The sequence below is a fragment of the Ascidiella aspersa genome, chromosome 7 (assembly GCF_963924565.1).
Source record: "Ascidiella aspersa chromosome 7, kaAscAspe10.2, whole genome shotgun sequence".
Lineage (NCBI taxonomy): Eukaryota > Metazoa > Chordata > Ascidiacea > Phlebobranchia > Ascidiidae > Ascidiella > Ascidiella aspersa.
In genome coordinates, this window is record NC_139453.1 from 28,925,320 (window position 1) to 28,939,555 (window position 14,236).

Consider the following 14,236-nt stretch of genomic DNA (forward strand, 5'->3'; position numbering starts at 1 on the left):
TGTCCGTCGAAAACCCAGTCAACGAATGAAGACTTTAGCAAACGTCATCGGCAGCAACGCCCTGGTCGCTCGCGTCGCCCCATCAACTCTGGCATTTTCAATGCAAACGTCCAGCTGTCATGTTGGCTTCCTGAATAGCGGAAGCTTTAAACCCCCGGGCCAGCCATCGAGGGAAACAACACGCGAAAGGCAGCAATCAGATGACTGTGAAATCAGTCAATTTTACGCCTATCTCTTGCTTCAACCGAGATGTTGTTTGTCGAATTTCCCTGGAAAACGTGATTTAATCTGTTTGCTGTGAGAGGAAACCACCGCAGGAGAAATTCGTAGCGTTTCTCGGTGAGTTAATCTGGACAAATAAACTTCGGCGCGTGGCTGATCGAAAGTTTTTCTTGCGGAGTACAATTCCAAGGTCCTTTTAGTAATGCTCAGACAAGTCATCTTGCCAACAAAACCACGGTCATTTTAAAATATTGTCTTCATTTCACAAATCTTAAGGTCACATCATTTGAAAACTTAACAGCACTCAATTCTAGGCATCCATATAACTTTGTCAGGTGGAATTCTGAATCGCTAAGGCAGATTTTTCATCAGCGCTCCTAAAAAGCGTAAAAATAAACGTAAAAACAAGTCAATAAAAAATCGTCAAGCAGGAACAAAGCTTTAGTTTAGTGAACATCAAATTTAGTGAACATTTTTTTGAGTTTTAAAGCGTTTACGTCATTCATTTGAATATCTATAGGTTGTTGTTTGTCGAGTTAGCCTCATAGGTGATTTAATCTGTTTGCTGATCTGTTTGCTTTATGGAAATCACCACAGGAGAATCGTAGTTTTTTCGATGAGTTAATCTGGGCAAATAATCCCTAAAGTGTGCCTAATGGAAAAGTTTTGTTTAACAGAAACGTTTTCATTATAGAACAGTGCTTCTGAAACTTTTTTAGGTTTGTTCACCCCTAGTATCCATCTTCAGATTTCATTCACCCTTGTCTCATAATATAACAAAACTATCTCGCCAATATATAACAGCACAAAATGACTTATGTTGTTTCGATTTTTGTTGAGATTAACTCAAGATATAAGTTTAACTATTTGCAAATCTACCATTTCTTGAGTCCAGAAATATAAAGCTACAAAAGCACAAAACACAGTCACCAAAGTTTTGTACTTAACACTCAATGCAAACCAACTTCACTTTTACAACAAGCAAAAAACACCGAACAACAACCAGTTCAGTAGTCGATTTACGGCAGTGCTATTATCCATTACTGACGGTTCACCCTAATTCACCCCTTTTGGTTGGTTCACCCCTGCAAAAAATTATTCACCCTGGAGTGAACCATTCACCTGTTTAGGAAACACTGTTATAGAACACAATTCTAAAGTTAATAAATAAGAATTCTTTACTGATGCTCAGGCAATTTGTCCTTCAAAATTGAAGTCCAGACATTATAAAACATTGTCTTTATCAAACGTGTCTGAAGGGATTTATAAAAAAGAAAGAAATTTAACGAGAGTGCTTTTAAGTCCAGGTATAAAAAGTGTGACTTGAGTGCACCTGGCTTAAGGCCAAGTCGTATCAGTTGGCCACGAAAATATACGCAAAGGCAGTGTTTTTTTTAAGGTGTTTTGGGGGACCGTTCTCCAGCGGTTTCCCAAATTTTGGACTTGAAACTTTTTGGTATTTAAATGAAACACTTGCGGTCTCTTAAAACTACTTAGTGGTCACCCAAACCAAACCTTAAAAAAAACCTGCGCAAAGGTACTTAAAACCTAGAAGCACTGAGTTGAAACCTTTAATACAACAGTGCCTATATGGTTGGACTCTAAACGAGTGTTTCTTAAACTGGTGAATGGTTCACCCCAGGGTGAACAAAATTTTTGCAGGGGTGAACCAATCAAAAAGGGTGAATAAGGGTGAACCGTCAGAAATGTATGATAGCTCTGCAGTAAATCGACTACTGAACTGGTGTTATTTTAATAAACAATAATTATTTCCATTAAAATTACTAACGAAACCCGTGTTTTGTGTTCCAATGGTGTTTTTCTGCTGATTGTAATAGTGAAATTGGTTTGCACTGAGTTTTTAAGTACACAAATTTGGTGATTGTGTTTCGTGCTTTTGTAGCTTTATATTTCTGGACTCGAGAAACTGTAGATTTTCAATGGTAAAACTTAGCTTGAGTTGATCTTAACAAAAATCGAAACAACCCAAATCATTTTGTGCTGTTATATAAAGACGAGATAGTTTTATCATATCATTAGACAAAGGGTGAATGAAATCTGGAGATCGATGCTAGGGGTGAACAAAACTAAAAAAGTTTAAGAAGCACTGCTCTAAACCATTTGCAGCTTTTTGCCGATCCGCGATGATTTAAGGTTCACCACGTAAACATTACGCACCACGTAACAATGACGAAAACAAGCTAAATTAACAACAAACAGAAACCAACATTCGCGTTATTAAACCAAAGTTTCGCTAAAATTTTGGCCGATAGCATTTTACAAGTAAAGTTAACTTCAACAGGCAACATATCAATCGATGGAAATCACTCTTTTGATGTGTACGCATTCTTGTTTTAATTATTAACCCTGATAAGCAGTGGTGGGATTCAAATTTTTTGTCATCCGGTTCTATCACAAAAGTCATATATTTCAGCCGGATATGTTACAAAATGCCATATTTTCCGCGAAATAATTAAAGTAGTTGCAAGAACAAGATGCAACCCTAGGTTCCAGTGAATTCTTGCGAACTGCGAACTGGCCGAATCCCATCACTGCTAAAAGGCACTCTAAATAGCAAGTCGTCTCATGACTTGTACTTATGACGCAACAATTAAATTTTCAGACAAACAATCACAAAAGGAAAACTACTATAATTATACAAAGTAACACAATGTATGACTGTTGCGTGCGAACTTGACTATTGCACATTTTGAAAAAAACAATCATGTGAGCTACTTGGATGATTGGTCTCAAAAATTGATGTATAGAATAAGTTGCAAAAAATCCATTGATAGTAACCAGTACTGCTAACCGGTTCGCTGATCTCATAAAATTCCGCGAGACGGTTCTACAGAACCGGTGCGAACCGGCTGGATCCCACCGCTGCTGATAAGGTCAGCTGGTATCTTCTTCCGAAACGTCGGTTTAAACTTCGTTTAAACCTGAAGAGCTATTTCTATATTTTGACTTATTAGTTTAAATCGTGGATATGCGATGTTTGTAAATAGATCCAGCCTTCGATGAAGCCAAGAAAATTGCTTTTAAATCATTACATTGGTCGCCGTTTAGTCGTGAGCAAAACGTTTGCACTATGTAACCGAAGAAAACTTTGATATTCGAAAGCTGGAAAGCGTTAGTCTAAGACCCCATTTGTCTATTCGTGAAATAACTTAATGAAAATAAAACTCGAGATTAGTCCTGGTATTAGCAAAGGGAATTAATCCTTATGTTACACCCCAGTGATTGCAAGCTGAAGAGGAGACCCTCTATAATCCCTTGGTAGTTGTGAGACTTCTTGTTCCCGAGGAAGTATTAGACCACAACAGCGAATGCGTTCCAAGGTCAAACTTCAAGACTTGTCATCGTCGTAACAAAATTGTGGCCTCTAAGCAATTTAAATCTTCGCTCCATCAAATATACCAACTCTCTTTTGCCCTTCGCTAATACCAGGAAAAAATGGCAATTGATTGATTTAGGTGTTTAATGTGTTAATGAATACGCTGCAGTAATCTGATTTTATTTGGAGAAAAAATAGGAACCGGTTGCTGGGTTCATGGGCTGCGTCGATTAACGCGCGGTTATTCGCATCTGCTTCTGTTAAAACCGGCCATTGGCATTCAAAGGCGTGATCTGGCAAATTGCGAATTTGCATGGACGACCTCCGAGGCAGTTTGCGAAGCAATACGATACCAATTATCACCAAATGTTGGTCTCTCTTTTGGAGTTGAAGGTTTATGAAAGCACGCCTCGGGGATTTTCGGTCGCTAAAGTTGATTTTGCAGAAGTTTTCAATAAAAAGGTTAACATCCTCTGGACTTATGTAGCACTGAATATGTGATAATGAAAATCACCTTGACCCTTGCGAGATAAATATTGGCCTTAAAATTACCATCAGTAACAGCAGATAAATAACATATGAGCTACTAACGATGCCTTTGCGATCTTTTAAGATCTTTTAATAGTGCCTAACCTGAATTTCTAGCTTTGCATTCTGTTTTCTGGACTTAATAATAATAATATCAAATCCCTTACTAAAGATGGTAGCATTTTGAACGTTTGGTATCGCATCAGCACACCTTAGTATCGGGCAAGTACCGATACAGCCACTTAGTATCGGGTATCAGCTCCGAACAATATTATAGGACAACCCTTCTTCAATATGTTACTATAAGTAGTGCACAACTATAAAAAATGTGAATTGTTGTACTTGCGAAAAGATTTAAACGCATTTTTTCCTTGGAATAAACGGCTAAAAGGCTCTCTAGAGATTGTGAGCAACGCTGCGAGAAACGGAGTGGTGTTTTTGCGACGCAATTGGATTGAAAACACTTTAGCTTTACCCAAAAAATAATGTTTAAGCCGCTGTGACCCTTGTCACGGTCCAGGTGTAGAAAGCTATACAAAGCAGTACGGTTGAGAAGCACATAGCTCGTCTCTATGTAAACTATAGGCCCAATAAAACACGAAATACCGTTGTATAGCAAAGCCGCGTGGCTTTATATTTCGGCCACGCAGGAACGAACAAGCTCTTTAGCCTGAAAAAACAAGTGCTTTCACGAGGCTTTTTGTCCACGCCAGAAAATCGCACTCAAATCGTTTACAACACGCGGTTGGCGTAATAGAAAAAGGGGATTTGGCGTTAAGAGGGCCCTGGATAAATCAGGTCCCCCCTCCCCTGACCCACTTGCACACACAACGCTTCAAATCACCTGAAAAGGCTTCCAGAGCCAACAGACCAACCATTCTCTCGCGGCTTTAGTTCGCGCCCCGCCCTATACAGCTATACACAGAAGTGGTTATACACGATTTGACAAAAGCCAGCGAGTAACGCGATCCCAGCCTAATCGACTTAAAGCCCGTGCGATAATAATTCGGAGACGTACGGCCGGGCAGCTCGGCCAATTTCTAAAGAAGCTGCGTTTTAGGGTCTTTGCTTTAATTTTTGTGACACTTCCAGCAATGCCGCCTTGTTGAAGTCTACAATTTTGCCTAAAGGGTACTTCGGTTCAAATGTTTAAATGTTTGAAACCCATTTAATTTCTGGCTGTATGAAAATGGTTCTTTGGTTTAAACCGTGCACTTTCGTTGTTTGCGCAACATGTAAGCCTCAATGTTTATCTGAAATATACTCAAGCTGTTCCTAAAACCATCAAACAAATGAGGGAACCATGAATTTCAGCCGCACAGTAACAACAACAATTCCACGAGTTATACTGGGATGAACATTCTTTAGATTTTATACTTTCCTGTGGTGATCGAAGTCAGTCATGTATAAGTAAGACAGGAAAGTCTAAAGAATATTCGCTCCCATGAACATTTCTTCTTATTTTACACATTTAATTTGCCATTGCAGCGTTCAAGCAGTTAGACCCTTTTTTCCGCCGAAGCTGTGCAAAAACAGGCAAACATGGGGTAAAATTGAGAAACCGGCCATGAAAAAGGGACTCGATAACCGGCCTATAGGTCGCCGCTACTAATTCTCCCTTCTCAGACTTCGTCACGTTTCTCTCGCTCTCTCTATTTCTCTTTCCTTCTCTTACTTTCTCTTTTTTTCCTCTCGGTCTCTCTTTTTCTCTCTCCCTCGTTTTCTTTTTTTTCTCGCTTTTTCTCTGTCTTTTCTTTTTTCTCTACTTCTCTTTCTCTCTTAACTCTAAGTGTGTGAATTGCGACCATTCAGTGCAGACGTGTCTGACTTGTGTTTTTTGCCGGCTAGAAACCGGATACTAGGGGCTGCTCTTAGTGTGGATCAGACCATTATCGCCACCCCACCCAAAAAAACGTGTTTATTTCGACAAAGGCGCGAAAGTTTGTTGTCCCAAGAGCCACGAGGTGCCGATTGAAGCCCTTTGTCGACGATAAAGTGCTACTATAGCCTTCGGCAACTCGGGGCCTTTTAATAAGGTTTCTAGGTTTTTTTTACTGACTGAATAAAACCATTCGTCTTGTGTTTTGCAGAAAACGAGCTGGCTTAAATGACAGATTGCGTCATCGGGTTTGATTCTAATGCCGGATTTGCTTTTTGTCGCCAGTGTGATTTTTTTAGGTGTCAACACTTTCCGTGTTGAAGGGTTAAACGTTTAATGTGTATGCGAAATACAAACGGGAATTAAGCTTGCTCTTCTCTATTTAACATACACGCTAAATGTTTGCAGAAGACGTTTCCGGTATTAATTAGAGTAAAAAAATTTTTTTAGAGTAATTTTGTTATTTTTATATATTATATAAGCATGCCCTGAATTTAGTCTTTAAACATATGACAAGATTTCTTTGGTAGAACAACCCCAAACTACGTAGAACAACCCCAAAGATCACTTTTGTTCCAGCGAATATAGATGTCGAAAATATGTAATGAATATTTTTTGCAAATTGTTTGTTTTTATAAGGTTTACACATTACAATATATTTAAGTATGACCTGAGTTAACCCAAGATCCTTAAATCCCGCAATCAATTTAAACATGTTCGTGCACTAAACATACAAGTTTATCACAAGTGCCTTCGACAATTGCTACAAGCATTTCGGTCGAATTGTAAATTTAAATTGCCCTTCGGATAATTGGCATAGATTTAAGTAATCTTGCCCTAAAAGGCAGTTATGGGCTCACTTCGGCAAAGTTAGTGCAAACGGCGACAGAGTGAGACGTAATTAGGCCTTAAGTTCCATGAACTTTGAAATAACCAGACGCCCATTACGCGTGTTAGGCTATGGCGTCGCTATTTTTGTCCTTTTTGCGAAAGTCTCGAGATATTTTGTGGTTATGTCACCAATTACTAAACTGGGTTGTTTTGACACCACTTACAAAAAATGTTCATTCACAACTGAAGAAATGTCCATATAAGAATAACGGTAGGATCCACATAAACAAATAAAACAGTCAATTGGAAAAAAATCTTTAAAAATCCTGGCCAATATTGAAAATTAAAACACTTGCTTCATAAAAGCACCCTAATCTCTGGCGTTTTTACAAAGGTCAAACGGGTAAAATAATCCTAATTCACTTTATCGGAGTCAGAGTTAGGGAAAAGAAACAGTCTCATCGCGTCTTAAACCATGCTGAGTACCATTAGCAGCAATTAAAAGCCCAACACGAAAGCAATAGCGCGCTGAAAGCAAATGGCTGCGGTTCGGTTTCGGTTCTTGCAAATCAACACCGATTTGGAGTTTCAAGAGCGGTCCGATTCACCGTAAGGGGGTCAAGTGACGTCACTATGGTGCACGCTCGAACGAACCCCTAAAAGACGCTTACGCCCCGAGCGGTAACCCGGCCCCATTCGTTACGTCATCGCTACTCGAAAACAGGGCTCTTGTAGCAGTCACGTGGCTTGGAGCGTAAGAGAGGAGACGATCACCTGGTCATAAGGTAAGATGAGCTGGAATCGGGAGAGTAATAATAGGATGGCACTCTTGAGCAGTGGTTTTCAACCATTTTCGATCCATGACACTGTACAGAAAAGTTAGACAGTTTGCGACACCCTTCTATAGTACTTTCGATTGTTTTCCGACATTTTTGATCCACGACACCTTACAGAAAAGTTAGACAGTTTGTGACACCCTTCTATAGTACTTTCGATTGTTTTCCGACATTTTTGATCCACGACACCTTACAGAAAAGATAAACAGTTTGCATTTTGGCTAAACTGCATGAAAATAGTTTTCAGAGATGACGGCACAAGGTTAAAGGAAACTGTGACGTCACAAACTTACGTAAAAGCGTGATGTCACACAGAAATAATCTTTAGAAAATGTCACAGTTCGTTGGTTTGTTAAAATTTTATGTTAGAAAGGTGTTACATTTGAAACAAAAGCTACATTACAAAGATGCTATTTGCGCAAAGAAAAAAATACCTTATATCGTTCGAGTGGGTCAAGACAAACTAAAAACGCAAAAAAATATATTTAGGTAGGCAAAATAGGCAAAAACACAGGCTTTGATCCATCCCTGGTGCCCGCCGATGCAACCTATGGCGAACCTACTACCAGTAAAAGTTTCATCTTTCCTTGCGCGTTAAAATTCACCCGGAGCGCCGACGATGCTTATCGTTCTCTTATTGGCGCGCGCAGCGGTAAACGGTATGAATATTCATGTCGACTGTACAGTTGAACGAAGGGTTACTACACATCGAGCCAGCAGGTAGACAACACGCACCACACCTTATATCACGTATTCACGGCACGTTTTCTGCCTTGGAAAGCATCCAGGGCGTGGAATTAGGATGCAGGTTCCACCCCTATATGCGTGACAACCGGGTTTCATGCAACTTTAAATAACGCATAGGTTGCACCGTTGAAAGAAAAGAGCGATCACTTAATTTCCTGCTCACTCCTACAAAGCGATCGCACGAAACGCGAAAAAAGTGCTTTTATTTAGTTACATAGATAAAAGCATTGTATAAAAAATCGCACATTTCCTTTTATAATGGAATTTATAAAGATGATTTGGGCAAATAACTCGGGGGTAATTGACCCACAGCCAAATAAACCAAGTAAGTGTTTTCAAAAATTTAAAAAGGCATAAATTTTGCGTTTAACTTATTTCAAAAGTGTTACCAACCTTACAATGTCCTTAATGCAAAAAGGCTGAGTCGGAACCGGCCATGTTTGATGACTTAACCAAACGAAAAAGTGTAACATGAACGTAAGAGTCGCATAAAACTGGGTGAAGAGCCGCGTGTTGGCAACCCCTGCCTTAGCGTGACAGCCGTGACAGCCAGACTCCATGCAACATCAAATAACGCATAGGTTACAACGGACGTGTTTTCACGTGTGTAGACTGTAGAACACACGTTTGCGCTGCGTGTTTTACTGTCATGGAATGAACGTTTAACGAAATGCGTGCCGTCTCCTGCATGCAAAATATAATTGACACGATCAATTGCTTGATCAAGCAGGTTTGTCTAATTTTAGTTATTTTCAAGGCTTTAAAAAAAAAATTGTGTAACAAGCTTCTCCAATTTTATCTTAAAAAGTACTGCCATTTGTTTTTCTACATATTTCGATGTAACAACAGGTTTTTAAGCGTCTTTCTTGTTTAGTAGGCATTTTGTTACTCTGGGGCAATCGCAGTCGTTAAATCTGCAAAAAAATCGTGACATTTGTTTTAAATCGTTTGCAAAAGCTGCAAAATACCAAACGACCTCTCTCGGCCTAAAAGTGCCCTTTTGTTTAGCTTTTTTCTTCTGTCTTTTTTTAGCAAATGCCAATGGCCGTTGCCATTGACAACGCGGTTTCAAATGTCGCACTCTGTGCTAAACGTGAAGGTCTTAGGAGCTTCGATACGAAATCTTACATTGTTCCTATACAAATCTCCGTGGTTTATGTGGTTAAGGTTATTCTTCCGTTCGCGTGCTTTTAATTGTTTTAAATGCCAAATCGAGGTTCGCAAAAGGTTGCTACGGTTTGGATTCAGAATCCAAAGCGTTTGAAAATGTCAATGACAATGGTACGGCAATAAAATGCAATGTTAAAGCGACGTGCACTTCTATTCATTGGGTCGCGTCCTTTAAATGTTGCACATCTTCCCGTTTCTTGCATTTATGATTGTGACGTCATATTTCGCATGTCACGTAGATCGTGACGTCACAATTCCAATGGGTGTTGCTCCTCATTCATTTTTGATCATTTGAAACGAAATACTTAGCATTTGAATTGCTTGTAAAGGAGAGAGTTGGCATGTATATAATTGTATAAGCCCAGGTATGCCTTATTTTCTCAGTGAACAACGTTGGTTAACGAAAAATAAATTTCCAAAGAAATTTGGGAAATATGCAACAAGGCAATAATAAAGTACAAAAAGAAATAGCGAAAAAGATTTCCAATCATCCACTGTGATTAAAACTCGAATTACAGCTTGTACGGTAAAGTCGAAAACCGTTGGAAAACAAGGAGTTAACATTCATATTCTTAACACATTCGGTATTATGAGAAATCGCGTGTTAGTCATTTTAACATCTGGCGTTCCACATTGAAAGCAAAATGTGAGGTCAAAACACAACAGAACCTCCCGTTCGATTCCGTCTGAGCTGTATATTCGCACTGAGGCCGGTTAAATTGGCCAACAGCCCCGGTTTTTCGCGAAAAAAAGAAGGTGAAAAGAAAGAACATTTTATAATAACCCAGAAATAACGCAACTGTTAATGCAAAGCTTGAGAATATACGGTAAAATAAACTCGAGGATTAAACAAATAAAACTAAAATTCACAGACTTTACATTTTTCAAATGCTTTGTGTCCAACCTCAAAATGCTCCTGTGGCCCAACAGTGGGCCATGACCCACCGGTTAAGAACCCATACATAAAACGCACCTCCCCTGGAAATACCAGACGCGGCGTGCAAGTTGTGGGAGGTACAACACATTCGTTGCCGCGAATTCCGTTTCGCGTAATTGCTCGCGGTGGCATTCATGAATTCTTTATATTCCTTGGCAAAGGGCGATTGGGCGCGTGTGGAATACTGGGAATCAACCCTGAATCCCTTGAACAAAACACTATGAGAACAACAGTGCGCCAAAAAATGAGTTGGTTTCGTGAATTTAATTTTAAAGAATTGTATCTTGTGGCATTGGATTGCAGACTTGGCTGGTTTTGAAAAAAAATCGGTAATTCCAATTCTGATCTAATTTGAGATAATTGAAATGATACAATTCTAATTTTAATCTAATTTGTAAAAACTAAAATGCTCTATTTCCAATTCTAATCTAATTTAAAAAAAGGCTAAAATTATTCTAGCTGTCCTAGTCTGCGTTCCACCATCTGTTTTTTGGATTGCTGTAACAAAGTGCTTGCCAATCGGGGTGCAATTTTCAATGCTCAAGGGTGACGCGAGATATTCGGCAATACCTAGGAATTTGATAATCGCTCTTTTTGGAAGCTAACTACAACTCAGTGTGTACGATTAGAGTACAATAAGTGAAATATATTTTCCTACACTGTGCAGAGTTGCTGTGTGCTGTTCAAGTTTCATTTATTGTAACATTTTAGTCAATTACCCAACGAAAATGTGCGGCTATCTACTGTAATTTTTAAGGAGTTCCGCAAGCCATAAAAGGTTGGGAAAGCCTATAACTCTTATTTATTTTGTGCTCTCCAGTCTTTAATTTGTTCCCGTATTTGATCATTGGTCATTACCAAAGCTCCGTTTAATCTTATTGTAAAAATACTCGCCAAATGACTCTACAAATGCGTTTTAGTTGTATAATTGCGCTCTATACATAAGGTAAAAACAACACACAAACAAGCGATAAAACATTCTGTGTAACAATACAACCTCGGGTATACTATGCACGGATCTGTAATGTAGCTTGATAATGAATTGCAAAGCAATTCTTTTTTGGCTTTGTCATTTTTTATCAAAATACAACCTTGCATTTTCGCTCCAATTCACTCCCGAAATTCTAGTAGGGGTGCAGCTATTTATTTATTATTTCTAAGGGGTTGCGCAAGCCATATAGGTTAGAACCACGACTGTAAGAGAACAGAAACTGGAATTTGGCAGTCGAACAAATACAGCGCCAAATACAACCTGGCCTTTTCCCTCCCATTCCATTCCAGCATTCCAGACAAGCTTACCTACGTGCAGACGTGCCGAGCAGCACGATACAGCAATTTCAAGTGTTTGTGAAAACAACACAAAATCCAAGCGTGGCCCTTCGAACGCTTGCCAGGGACCACTTGGTCACGAAGCTAGCGCCAGACGAGATGGCGATTTAAATTGGATCTGATTTAATTGGGTCCTGGTTTGTAAACTGGCGAGGTTTGGTCGAATCTTTAAGGCGTTTTACCTGGTCATCTCAAAAAGTCCGTTTTCGTCTTTTAATCATGTTTTATTAATTTTTAAGTTTATTGTTGTATTGGTCACTTTTGCAGCAGGCTAACGTTTTTATCCATGTTTAATTGACTTTTCCTCACCCGTGGCGAGCCTAGGTTCTTTTTCCATCTATAACGTGCTATGGCCGACGTTACGTTTTCAGAACCCATAACTCTCTATGGTTTTTAAAGTGTTTTAGCTGGACACCTCATATAGCTCATTTTTTGCCATATTTGTAACTAAGTAGTAAAAATATCAAAGCCCATACAGAAGTAGATATCATTTTGGACATTTCGAGTAACTCTTATTCATTTTCGAAATCAATTTTAAAGAAAATGAATAAGGAAGATATACTTTTGTTGAAAACAAGTGAAGAGGAATATTGGAAACGTTTAAAGTGGTACCAACTTCTGTCTGGGCTTTGAAATTCTTACAACGTCTGCAACCATTTTTCAACTTTCGACGTTTTTACCCATGCTTGATGTTCGTTTTCACCCCATGGGTAGTTACATTGCCGTTTCGAAAAGCCTAGGATTTGCACCCAACTTTCTATAGCCGTTGTCACTTCGTCTGGTATGAAAGACCATCCCAAACGTGTAATACGGTCTCCTGAATTGGATGTTGTCAATGACATTAGGCAGCGTTAGTCGGTTTACCTGTTTTCAAAGTCGTGGTTTTGTGCATATCAATGGTTATGGTCAATATTACGAGCCACTTCTTAACAGTCAAAGTTTATCCCAACAATTTTTTCCTATCCCTCTATTGTGCTTTTCAGATAGTTTTAAAATCAACCAGGTGCTTCTTCTAATGGTCGTATTCCACAGAGGAGCAAAAATGTCAGGAAAAGAAGCTGTTTTTTTTAAAGTGGCTACCTACGTTGTGCTTAAGTCAAGCAGATTGGCCTTTCTGTTTAGACAAACTCTTAATTGCCTTGGCGTTTGCTTAAGTAGCAGGCATTGTCTGTGCGGCAAAACTATAAGTTAAACAGAAGCTTATAATCATGTGGGCGACAATTTTGCTGGAAAGTTCTGGAAAAAAATTGGATCCGCTAAAGAAGCGGTTCCGACCAATTAAACAGGCGTTTATGTCGCTCCTCTACGCCAGTCAATCATTCTTAGGTCGTTGTTTGACATCTGCCTACTGTTAGCTAGCTATTATGCACTCGAGACATTTCCCGGTGGTTTACAAAAGCGTGGGCAAAATATAGACAAGAACACTTGGCTGCGAAAATCATTTGGCGAAAGGCCGATCATTGGAGCGTTTTAGCGGATTACAAATATGCGCCCTTAAGATAATTGTGCAGCAAATTGAACTGGAACGGCGACGCGCAAAATTCAGGGAAAGTTAGTTTTCGAGTGGCTGCCTTCCACTGTGCTTAATGAAAACGTGGCGGATGTGTTGGCCACGAGAACCGTCGTTTTTTCGAAATTGCCACGTTCTTTACCTGGTGAACTTTTAATCTCCGTGGAACAGGCCCTAAACCCGTCGGAATAAAATCTGAACAACACCAAGTATAATCTGTTTTAATGAAAATTTTGTGATGCATGATCATCAACTTTTTTTATTTTTCGCTTTCCAGAAAATTGTTTTCTTTTTTTGGCTCGAAATTGTTTTCTTTTACTTTTAAGAATTCTGTGAAACTCATTTTATCCTTTGAAGGTTTCGATTAGAGCAATAACGACACAGAAATGCTAGCTTGGTAATTTATGACGCTTTTTTCGCTAACTTTGCGCTTTCTTTATATCAAAGGCGTGGAGAAAAATAGACAAGAGGGTAAAAACGTCGTTTTTCGAAATTGTCATGCTCTTTACCTGATGAACTTTTAATCTTCGTCACGAGTCCTAGACAAGGTTCCGTTTGTAAATGGTTTCCAGAACCGCGCGATCTGATATTTGGGAACCAAATGGAAACAAAATCTTCGTTACCGCTCGAGTTACAGATCCTTTGCTTTTTAGCCCAACTTGAAATTTTGGGCGTTTATGAATTTTTGGACGAATATTAAAAGCCTTTACGTGGCCAGATTGAAAGTAACACCTCTGTCACCTGAAAACTGCAGCAAAATAAACAAACTGTGTAGTGCTCTTCAAGTTCCCCATTTGATAACACCACGTTTATATGCAACTTTGTGACGTCAATGTATGGTGTACCTTTGTTAACAATTCATGCCCAACCATCGAAAATCTTAGATTCGCGCCTTTTTCACGCAGCGTTT